The following is an 11,929-nucleotide window of genomic DNA, read 5'->3' on the forward strand; positions in this document are numbered from 1 at the left end:
GTCCAAGATTTAATAGGTCAGATCAAGACAGGTATTTTTTCTTAAAATCATGCCATTAAACCTGTAAGATAAAAAAACAGAGTATCACTAAATACAGAAATTAAGCTGAGAAATGATACCACTCAAAATATTTCCTGTTACACAATATTTGTTAATCAAAGTATAAAGAAAAGCTAACCCTGAATTTGGTCAAGAAAGAGAGAAACATTACCTAATGCTGCCTGGACAAGAGAATATCCTGTGAAGTGTAAAATTCCATTTAATTTTTTCTTCAATAGTAAATATGCTGGACTTAAACAAGATGCTCTTCTGAATACCTCCCCATTTTATAACATAGTTTTGTAATGATTATTAAATACTTTATAAAAGATAGTTCCTGTAGGCATGAACATTGGGGTAGACATGCATAGGATTCTGCTGTAAGATTACTAATCCTTCTTTGTGGAGAAATATAAATGCTTGCCAAAATAGTGCAACTATTTCATTACAAATATGCCATTTGAAAGAGGGGAACAATCATGTGCTTCAGAGCATAGCTTCAAGCATATTAGTAAATATTGAAAAATATTTACATCTGCATGTCTTAAAAGACAGAAACTTCCGTTGCCTCATCTCCCAAATTTAGGCTGTGGTAAATAAAACATGCATGCAAAAGGTAAATATAGAAAAAAATATATTTTTGACAAACTACATGGGATTATCTGTTATGTGTATGACAAATAGTAATGAAAACTTCATTTTCTTTCATCTCAGGGCAACTGGAATGAGGAGTATAGCCCAACTTGAAAGGAACAATGGAACATTACCAAAGATTACTCACTGAGAGCAAGTTTGGAAGAGAAAACAAAGTATTACAATTAAGGGGAGTAGGACCTGTTTCAACACAAAAGTCTAAATTTTGTTAAATTAACTCTGAAAACAAAGCAATCGCCTTCTGCTTTATTCTATGTGAAGTCCAACACACATACATACTCATAAGCTATTCTCTTTCAGGGCAAACAAATGTATTTAACATGCAAATAAGAAGAAGTAATATGCAGAATTAAAGGCAGGAGATAAGAGAAAAGAAAATGAACTCTAATTAAATTTAGTTTACACCAGCACTGTTCACTATACCTTTCCATATCTCTCCATCCTTGGAAACTATCTGTCCATAAACCCATTGATATATTGCCTTTTGTTCTTTAAATGTCATACCATTCTTTTTCAGGAACTCATCAACTCCATCTTTTCCCTTCCTCTAACTCTTCCTTCATACAGTATATTTGTTCAAGATCATTCATTGTCTGTATATGACCAAGTCATCTCAATATGCCTTTCATACTGGTTACTCACTTTTGTATTCAGTCCATATTCTTTCAGCATCCATTCATTCTTGACCTATCTCTTCTTGTTTCACTACACACACAAGCACACACACAAATACACATTTCTTGTTTCACCATACACTTAAGTTCTCCCTTCCCACTGCATTCAACTTTTATGTTTTTCTTTACATACTCAACTCTCACTTCCATATAACAAATATACGCAGGCAGCTTTGCTTCTTTCAACAAGCATTTTTCAGAACAGGCCTTATACTACTCACTACTGTTCTATCATCTTTTACATATTTCTGAACTTCTCAATTTTTCCATCTTTAGTAAGCATTCTACTAAGGTAGAGAAATTTACTTACTTTCTTTAATATTTTCCCATTTATGTGTAATTTGCAACTGTTCACTCTATCTTCCTGTCAAATATAACTACACTGATTGTCGATACATTAATTTTCATATTCATTGTTATATAATCTAAGATTCCTACAAATCATTTGGGTTCTCAGCCAACAACATCACATTATTTGCGTAAACACATTCATCCAACCAACACATCTCTAACATTACCACCATAAACATATTAAAAACCAGTAGGATATTAATCCTTGTGTTTCTTACTCTTCAGTGTTGAACCATTCGTTAAGCATTCATTTATTCTCATGTGTGGTTCACTTTAATCATATACTGCTCTTATTGCATTGAACAAGTAATCTTCCATGCTACATTTTCACAAAATGTTCTATACATCAAGCCTATTTACTTCTGTCATATGGCTTCTCTAAATTAACAAACATTCAACAAACTTTCTTTCACACATTTATACATTTCTCAGTGAGCAAAAATGTGGTCTTGAGACCCCTTCTTGGAATAAAGCTGCACTGAATATCTCCTATTTTGCTCATCGTCCTTTTATATCAGAGTTCTGCCAAATTCTTTCCCAGGCACACTTATCCAACTAATTCCCCTATAACTGTTACATTTAGTCTTGCTATCTTTTCTTCTGTATAGGGAACAGTAGCGGCAGTCTTCACATACACGTTAGCTAAGTTACATAGCCACTTTATAAGCAAACCACATCCATAATTTTTCTTCATTTACACCAGCAGTCTTACCATTTTTCAACATTCTCACACCATTTATTACATTTTTTCCTCATTTTTTTCTTGGATACAAACACTTAAAATATTTGTTTAAATTCTTCAACATATCACTATCATACCTATACAGATTTCTAAAATACTCCTTTCCGAATTCCCTGTCTTCAGTTGTACTCCAAATCATTCCATCATTTCTATTTTTAATCTCATTCATTCTGCTAGAAACTTCTAGTTTTATACTCTTCATCCACATCAAAAAAATTTTTTTTGTTTTCATCAAAATCACTCTTCTTTTTCTCTTTTAATCTTAACTCTTTGCTCTCTTACATTATATTTGTTGCAACTACCTTTATCTACAGTATTATGCCATGTCATTCACTCATATTCTTTTGGAGGCAATCTTCATATTCATGTTTTTTCATCTAAAACCTCTTTCACATCATCATTTCACCAAGTATTCATTTTCATATTTCCCATTACTGTAATTTGACACAGTTCTTGTTGCAGTCTGTAACAATTCTTTTCACTCAAAGGAGCTTAGACATTTCTTTCCTCCTGTCCCCTCCCCATTCATTTTGTTGAGTCATTAATTTTTCCTCTATTGCTTTTTCATAGAGGACTCATACTTTCTCTTCCTGCAGTCATTCTATTTCTGCTATGTTTTCTTTCATTTTCTTTCATTTGTTCCATGTCCATTTTCTCCCAAAGAACCATTCTAAGTATTATTAGCGTGATTGATTCCTCAAGACAAATAGGCCTGTTTCTAAAAAAATTACTCATCAGACAATCTCCACTCATTCCTGGGTGTCTGAATGGCCAGGTCACTTTTCCAGTAGTCCCTCACTTTGTTCTCACCCAACCTTTCAAGTCACCTAATTGAACAATTTTTCTCCAGACTCATCCATGGTTCTTTATCACCGTTTGCTGGACAGTAACATGCAACATCTATCTATCTATCTATCTATCTATCTATCTATCTATCTATCTATCTATCTATCTATCTATCTATCTATCTATCCATCCATCCATCCATCCATCCATCCATCCATCCATCCTGTATATAATTTTATTGAAATTTTTAAACACAAGAGTAAGACTAATCCAAACTAAAATAGAGCAAAGAAAAAAAGGAAAAAAGGAAAGAAAATACTAAAGCTGCAAAAAGAAAAAGAGTAGCAGAAAAATTTAAAAAGAAAAAAATATAAAGAAGTGGCTTCCAATCTTCTTTACAGCAGTTATAAGTACAATTATAAATTGGCCTCTAAAGTTACATCATGACTTTCTTCTTTCTATAATCTATCCTATCTAATCATCAAAACCATAAATCAAAAGTTCATTTTTTCTTGTTTACACAAGAAGTCCATAAGGGGTTTCCAGTCAACAACAATAAATGTAGATATTGTCTTTCCTCTAATAAAAGTCAGTTTGACCATTTCAGCAAGTTCTGTCATCTTCACCAACCATTCCTCTGTGGTAGATATTGCCAAATCTTTCCATCTCTGTGTGTACAATAATCTCACTGCAGTTATCATATACAAAAACCAACACCAAGTCATCAGCAAATGCCCTTAACTTATAAGTTTCTATGTTAAGGTTTACTCCCACAATTCTCTAATCTTGTCTTATATCTCTATTCAATATTTCAAGAAGTAAAATAAACAAGAGAGGAGGCAATGGGCATCCCTGTCTTGTCCCTTTTTGTATTTCACAGGGTTTTGTATCTCACAGGGTTTTGTATCTCACAGGGATCTCCATTGACAATTATTTGTGCTTTCTGTGACATATAAATTGATCTTACCCATTTTATAAAATTCTCTCCAAAATTCATATCTTCCAAAACTTTAAACAAGAAAGCCCAGTTCAAATTGTTAAAGGCCTTCGCTGCATCCAAGAAAATTAATGTGGCTTGTTTTTCATTATGCTGCTCCAAGTATTCCAAAATGTCCAGCACGTATCTTATGTTATCCTTTGACTGTCTTTTAGGTAAAAACCCACATTGATCCTCATGAATAAATTATTGCAAAATTACTTTCAACCTCACAACCAAAATTGTTGTAAACAACTTACAGTCATTATTCAATAATGATATTGGCCGATAGTTTCTTGTTAAAGTCAAATCTTGTCCCTCCTTAGATATTAATGCTGTATTAACCTCTTTCCAGCTCTCTAGCATCTTTCCTCTCTGTAATATAGAATTCATCATATTTTGTAAAGGTTGTAAAAGTTCGTCCTCAAAACATTTATAGTAAGAAGCTGGTAACCCATCTGGTCCAGGCACCTTTCCTGTTTTAGCCTTTTTTATAACTTTGCAAACTTCACTTATTGTTAGGGGTCCATTCATAATCTTTCTGTTTCTCTGTAATCTTTGGTAAATTTTGTTTCTTTAATATTCATCTATTTTTCCAGGGAAATTTCTTATCCTTTATATAAATTGGAATAATACTGGTGAAATATTTTTTGCATAGCCACATTATTTGTTATTACAGTATCTCCCTCTTGTAATTTCAATATCATTTTCTTTTCGTTTTCTTTTCGTAATTTGTATGCCAACCACTCTCCTGGTTTATTTGCAAACTCAAAATTTTTTGTTTTGCATAATACATTTTTATTTCTTACTGTTAACATAGATAATTGTTGCTGTAGTAGTTTAATTTGTTGAGAAATACTTATCTTCTCTGGAAAATTCTTTAATTCCTCTTCTTTTCTTTTTAGCTTATCCAAAATAGCTTGTGTTTTTTCTTGCCTTTTCTTTCTGAGTTCACTATTATGTTGTCTACAGTAACCTGTCATGAAAGCTTTGCTTGCATCCCAAACCATTCTTACATCTGTACCTTTATTAAGATAATTACAAAAAAACTATTTTAATTTCTTTTTACAATCCTCCATTATTGCTTTCTGTAAGAGCATTTCATTTAACCTCCATCTGAAAGAGCTGGGTTTCCATTTAAAAACAATCTCACTGGATTATGATCTGAAAATGTCTTTGGTAATATCCTTACTTTATGAACTTTAGTAGGCAAATTCTTCAAAATCCAAACTATGTCTATTCTCGAAAAAGATCTATGTCTTTCAGAAAAATAAGTAGACTCTCTTGAATTGCTATTTTAATGTCTCCACACATCAACAAGCTCTTAATTGTCCATTCAATAATTAAAAAAAACCTTTTGGTAGTTTACCTTGTATACTTTTAATATTTTTCTCAGAAGTTCTGTCTACTTGTGGAGAGATCACTCCATACCAATCTCCCATTAAGTACCAATTTTCTTAAGAAAAATCCATTAGTCTGTACATAAGTCCTTTATAAAACATTACTTTATCCTCATTTGGGGCATAAATTCCCAATATCAGAGTCTTAACCCCATGCAAACTAACTTCCACCCCAACATATCTACCATGCTCATCAGTCAGTATAAGTTCTGGTTGTAGTTGGGGGTTTATATGCAAAACAATTCAATTTTTTCTCTTTTTCTTTTCTTTTCTTTTTGTTTTGTTTTGTTCCTGCTGAAATAAATTCTTCACCCAAATTTTTGTAAGTCAAAAATTTTTATTTTCTAATATGTGTTTCTTGTAAGTAAATTATATCTTGTTTTAATTTTTTCAAGTAATGAAATATTTTTTTCTCTTCTGAGGAGCATTTGCTCCATTTATATTCAGTGAAAAGCATTTGTAATCTGTAATCAGGCCAAAAATTTAGAAAAATCAATACCTGTAGCACCTAATTCAGTAACATCCCTTTCACTTTCCTGTTGTACCTATTGAGGCTTTAGTGTAGTCTCATCTATCACATCCATTTGTATTTTCTCCAGTTCTTTAATTTTTTCTAGAATTTATCTCACTTTCTATACAGAATTTAATTGAAACCTCTGCTGTTTGAAAGTAAAGATCACTTCTTCCAGTTTGTCCCATCGAAATGGAATCTTTTTCTGTTTAAGTCTATCAGTCAGAAAGAAGTACTTTTTTCTCTTACGCAGTATTCTAATCAGAATTTCTTTAAGCACAATTACATCTGTATTATCAATCTTGTTGCTGCAGAACTTGATCTCTTGTCTTCTTCTTGACAAAGTACACCAGGACATCTCTTGGAACATTTCTTAATTTCACAAATCTTGTATTTATTCTATAAACTTTGTCAATTTCTGCCTCTGTATCTTCTTCATTCCATTCCAAAATATTTGATAAGGCTTTGATAACCTTTTCTCTAATATCTTCAGCAAAATCCTCTGGAATTGCTCTGAATCTCAAGCAGAATTCTTTCTCTCTCAATTCTACTAATGCCAGATTATCTAAATCTTTTTCCATCTCTTTGTTTATTGATTTATTTTTCAAAATTTCCACTTTGTCATTAATTAGCTTTACATCTCCAGTTACTCATTCTACAAATTCTTCCATCTTCTTAATTTCTTCTTTCTTCTTTCCTCTTTACAAGTCTTTCTTCCATTCTCTCTTCAAAAGCTGCCAAATTAGCATTAACTGATTCAGACAACTTCTTAACCAATTCCTCAAACATTTTCTGCAACAACTCTGGTGTAATTCCTCTTTCTGCAGGCTGCTCTTATGACCCACTCCTCCCTTCTCCTGTTTTTGCCGCTTTTCTGGTGGTTACCATTCTAATATTGTAATCCAAAAGTGAAAGTGTCTCAATTACAAGGTAAAAAGTAAAAGGCAGACTTCCCTTTTCTTCCATTTTGCCTTTCTATATCCTTAATACTTTAGTCTCAATTGGCATGCTGTAGTTACCGTCATAGTCACAGTCTGTCTCATATTACCTTATCTTCATTGTCTGGTAAAATCCACCAATTGTCTGCATTCTTTAATATTATACAAACAACATTCCCACAAAAGTCCAGTCCATTTATCTATTTAGTTCTAATATTTTCAAAAGCACTTTCACCAAAAATTAATCTTTCAAAATTACTCTCCCCTTTATCCATTTAAACTTTCTTGCATCCAATCCTTGTTAAGCCTTTTGCTAGAAATGTAAATCCTTTAAAACCTTTTTTCCCCTCCTTCTTTAATCTAAAAAGAATGTTGACTCACCAAGTAGCTTTCTCTTATCTTGCTAACCAGATTTCTCTTTAACTGTAAATTGATTACATCCAATAGTGATTAAGAAAGTAAGGCTTTTGTGAAACTTAGGTTCATTACAGGCTGCATTGTGGTTGTGAGCCTGATTGAAATCGCTCAACTTCCAGCCACTCGACTCACAAGCCAACCACAAAAACCTCAGTTACTGCAGTCTCCTCACAAGGAGCAGCTGTCTGGAGTGCAGATGGGTGATCTCATGATCTCTCCTTGTCTGGAGAGACTGTGCCAACCCGAATTCGCCATCTGGCTGGTGATCTTCATCACAATGCCATCCCACTCCTTCAGGGATATCTAGTTCACTATGGAACCTCACCTGGAAGCCGCAACTATTATCTTTCTATGAATTCTTACATTCATACACACTCAGAATGACCTACATGACACTTAATTCATTATTTCTGATAGACATTTCAGCCTTTTCATTCATGATTAAACCTACACCCTCACTTCCTTGCACATATGCATCAACTGCACTCCATAAGATCAGGCAAACTTCATTCAGATCTATTACATCCTTCCCCTTTCTCTTAGTTTTACAGACACACAAATTATCTATTTTTAGTTAATTTTATTTATTAATTCATGCTCTTTATCATTTATTCCTCTTACATTCTATATTGCAAGTCAGCAGGTAGGCTCATGGATATTGATTTTCACTGCCTATTATGGCTTTAGTCAACTGAGGTGTTCACATAAGATAAAGAATAAACTGTTTTCAGCCACAGTTGTATCCATACCACATTTGACACATTATGGCTGATAATCATACAAGTGCAATCAGAGCCCAGTTTAAGCCCAAAGATATTCATGCTATTCTACGCAAGCCAGGATGTTTAAAGACTTCCTTGTATACTACCATACTGTTGCCCACATCCTATCAATCAGGAATAATCATCCATTATACTGACACATTCACTATCCCAAGGGAAGTCAAAAGCATAAATCAAGAAGAAAGGCCACTTGAGCCATGGGGCCTTGTAGAATAGGCTCAGGAGCAAAAGAGGAGAATGAAGCTGTTTCTGTCCTTTTACCAGAAAAGAAATCAATCATATCAGCATATGTAGCTTGTGATGCAGGACAGAAAGAAATTATATTTGCTATATTATTTGGTGAAGATAATAAAAGTACTGGAGCCCTCTTCGGGTCTTGTTCTATTGATTTTTAACCTTTTCGCTTAGAAAAAGCCCTGTCCATTTAAACATCTGGATTATAGCCCTCAGTATTGCAAAGGATTTTGGTCATATTCTAGTTACATGCACAATGACTCTCATTTTCATCCTGCACATGGCTAGAATACGTTCAACACTCCTGGATGATTACAGATTGCAGGATGTATATAATATGATATGGAGCCTTTTGTGGGAGGTTTATAGTATAACATAACAAATATCCCATTGAAAAATCCTGTTAACATCCCTTGAAACTCACTAGTTGTTTCATTAAGGCCAAGGCCTCTCTGGCAGCCTAGGAGCCAGAGCACCATCTTCAGTAATGTGATAATATACTATAAACCTAGAGAAGGGAGAGCCACAAAGCAAAGTTCCTGCATCACCTCACTCAAGTATGTTTCTACTCCATTGGTATTTGCTGCCTTTCCACATTCTTGCTTGCCAGTGAAGAAGGGCCAGTGCTACCATTAGGCAGAGCAAGGCAGCAAGTTTCTGAGTTAGCAGTGACATCTTCTGGACCAGTGTTTCTCAACCTTGGCAACTTGAAGATGTGTGGTCTTCAACTCGCAGAATTCCCCAGCCAGCATGTTGGCTGGGGAATTCTGGGAGTTGAAGTCCACACATCTTCAAGTTGTCAAGGTTGAGAAACACTGTTCTGGACTATTGCTTTCTATCAATGACAAAACTATGTTTGCTATATAACCCTTTCTGCTAAACTGGCATGCTGCATTCAGGTTTGGAGGGTTCTCTCAGTAGAAAACCTTACTTTCCAGAGATCTCTATGTACAACTGGCAAGCAGGCTTAGTGCATGTGTACAATGTACATGGGAAAAAAATGTTCCCCAGTTGGCTGAGTGAGGTCATCAGGGGAAGGAGTGGGGAGTAATGTGATCAGAAACTGCAGCCTATAATGAAACACGATCCTAATCAGTGACTACAGGAAGGAGGAAACAATATACTATACAATATGTAAAGGAGAGAAGAAGAGAATGAGGTTTCGAGTAGGAAAAGAAGACTAAGAACTACAAAGCAGTATTCATAATGTCATTAGCACAAGTAAAGTAAGAAACTGTTTGACTGAAAGTCAGGCCATTTAAAAAGATTGGACACTGGTCATGAGGCACTAGAAGGCAAGATGCTGTCTGGGGTTTAGGTGGCTGGGCTAAAGTGTGGTCTCCTGTGAAGGATTTTACTATGCAGACCAGTGTTTTTTTTTCATATTCCAAGAACTACCTCAGTGCTGAAAGTAAGTTCTTTTCTCATCTTAAAACAGTATTTATTTTCAGAAACTATGTACATCCTAAATAATACTTTCTTTTCAAGAACGTATGTTCCACTATGTCCAAACAGCAACCCACACAAAACATCATCCATCATCCTGTGAACTGCATCCAACTCCTCACATTTTGCATAAGTTAGGGGGTTTTATAAAGCCATCTGGAAAACAAAACATGTTTGCCTTGGGATAAAATGCACCTGTAATTTCTCAATATCTCACAGTGGGATTCCTCATTTAAAAGAGTATACAGGGACTGTCATATGAAGGAGAAATGCAGAAAGTCCCAAGGGCTGAACTCTTACTTGAATCTACCCGGTTTAGTGGCATATCAGTGAATGCAGAACTGCCTGAATAAGTTTACATCTCCTGGGCCAAGTGAACTGCATTCAAGATACTGAGAAATTAGCTGATGTTCTTGCCGAACCCTCCTATATTATCTTAGAAAAATCCTGGACATCAAGTATAGGATGCCTTGAGGAGAGCAAATCTCCCCCCCCCTTTTCCTTAAAAAAATGGAAAATGAAAGCCACAATAAGCTGCAGATCAGTTCTGCTTGACACTAATAACTGAAAAGATTCTACAGCAGATCCCACAGATGTTGATTTATAAGCATCTTGAAAATGTGTAATCTTGACCAGACATTAGGACATATTAGATATGTGCAAATCTTGCAAGGCTAAATGTAACTCATACTTTCATTGGATAACTTCCTCAGTGGAGAGTGGGAATGCTGTTGAAATAAAATATAATGCCTCCAGGAAAGCATTTAACCAAGTATCCCATGACATGCTGATCAGCAAACTAGTTTAGTATAGGCAGAATGGCATGATATTAAATGGAGACATAGCTGGCTTGAAAATCATATTTAGAGAATGTTCATCACTACTTCCTTATCAGATCTGAGAGAGGATACCACAAGGATCAATCCTGGATCCTCTATTCTTCACTCTTTTTATTAACAAAGTGGATGAAAAGGTGAAGGGGGTGTTTCCCCCATTTGCAGATAACACAAAACTGGATAGGCTAGCTAATATTCTAAAAGACAGAAAGACCATTCAAAACTGTCTTAATAGGTTAGAGCTGAAATAACAGAAAAAAGTTAACAGGCAAGTAGAAAGTTTTTCACTTAGAAAACAATCAAAGGCACAGGCATAAGTGGGAGTATTCCTGGGTTGGTAATGGTACTTGTGAAAAAGATTGTGGAAAATATAGTACCTAATTGCACAGTGAATATTACCCAGCAGTGTGTTGTGGCTCCATCTGCCTGGGGTGCTTTAATTTAGATTCTTCCACTGAGCAGGGCTTTGGTCTTCATAAACTCAATTGTGTCTTTCAGTTCAGTGATTATATGTTGCTGTTGTTTATTTTTTAGAGCACCCTTGCTATGCAGTTGCAATAAGCTAGTGGATAAAAGGTTTCCAGATGATTGAACAGATATGAATATTCATGAAAACTCAGAAAAAATAGTTACCTTATTCACTGTCTTGGAAAAGAGAGCACAAGTTCTGGGGCTTTAAAAATATTTTCAGTGAGTCCAAGTGACAATTTTGAAAAGGATAATCAATTCTTCCCAGAATTTGACACTTTTGAAGATTCTCAAAGTTTACTTAGGGTCCCCTTTCTCAGCATTTCCAAAGTAATCCATGCAGATGCTCAAAATACTGCAAAGGCATTTTAAAAAAAGGTCTATTTGATTCAGGCCTAGCTTAGAATAGCCAGTTAGCTCTCACTTTGGACATATTTCTTGTTTGGTCTGGTAGTTCACAGATTGGTAGAACATAGGATATGGCTATAGCTTTGCCACAGATTCTCCTAATTAAGTCTTTCCCCCTCCTCAAGTTCCTAAAACAGACAAACTGCTTTGTAGTCCAAGAAATACTTTTTGAACCTTTGTGAATTTTTCCCAGACTCCCTTGTCATCTTGCATTCTTTTAGTGGATTCAAGACTGGCATATTTGGATCTGAATAAGAAATGTTTATC

Source organism: Python bivittatus, unplaced genomic scaffold (genome assembly GCF_059951505.1).
Source record: "Python bivittatus isolate LINGU-HERP-01145 unplaced genomic scaffold, Pbiv_v1 ctg000700_np1212, whole genome shotgun sequence".
In the NCBI taxonomy this organism is placed as follows: Eukaryota; Metazoa; Chordata; class Lepidosauria; order Squamata; family Pythonidae; genus Python; species Python bivittatus.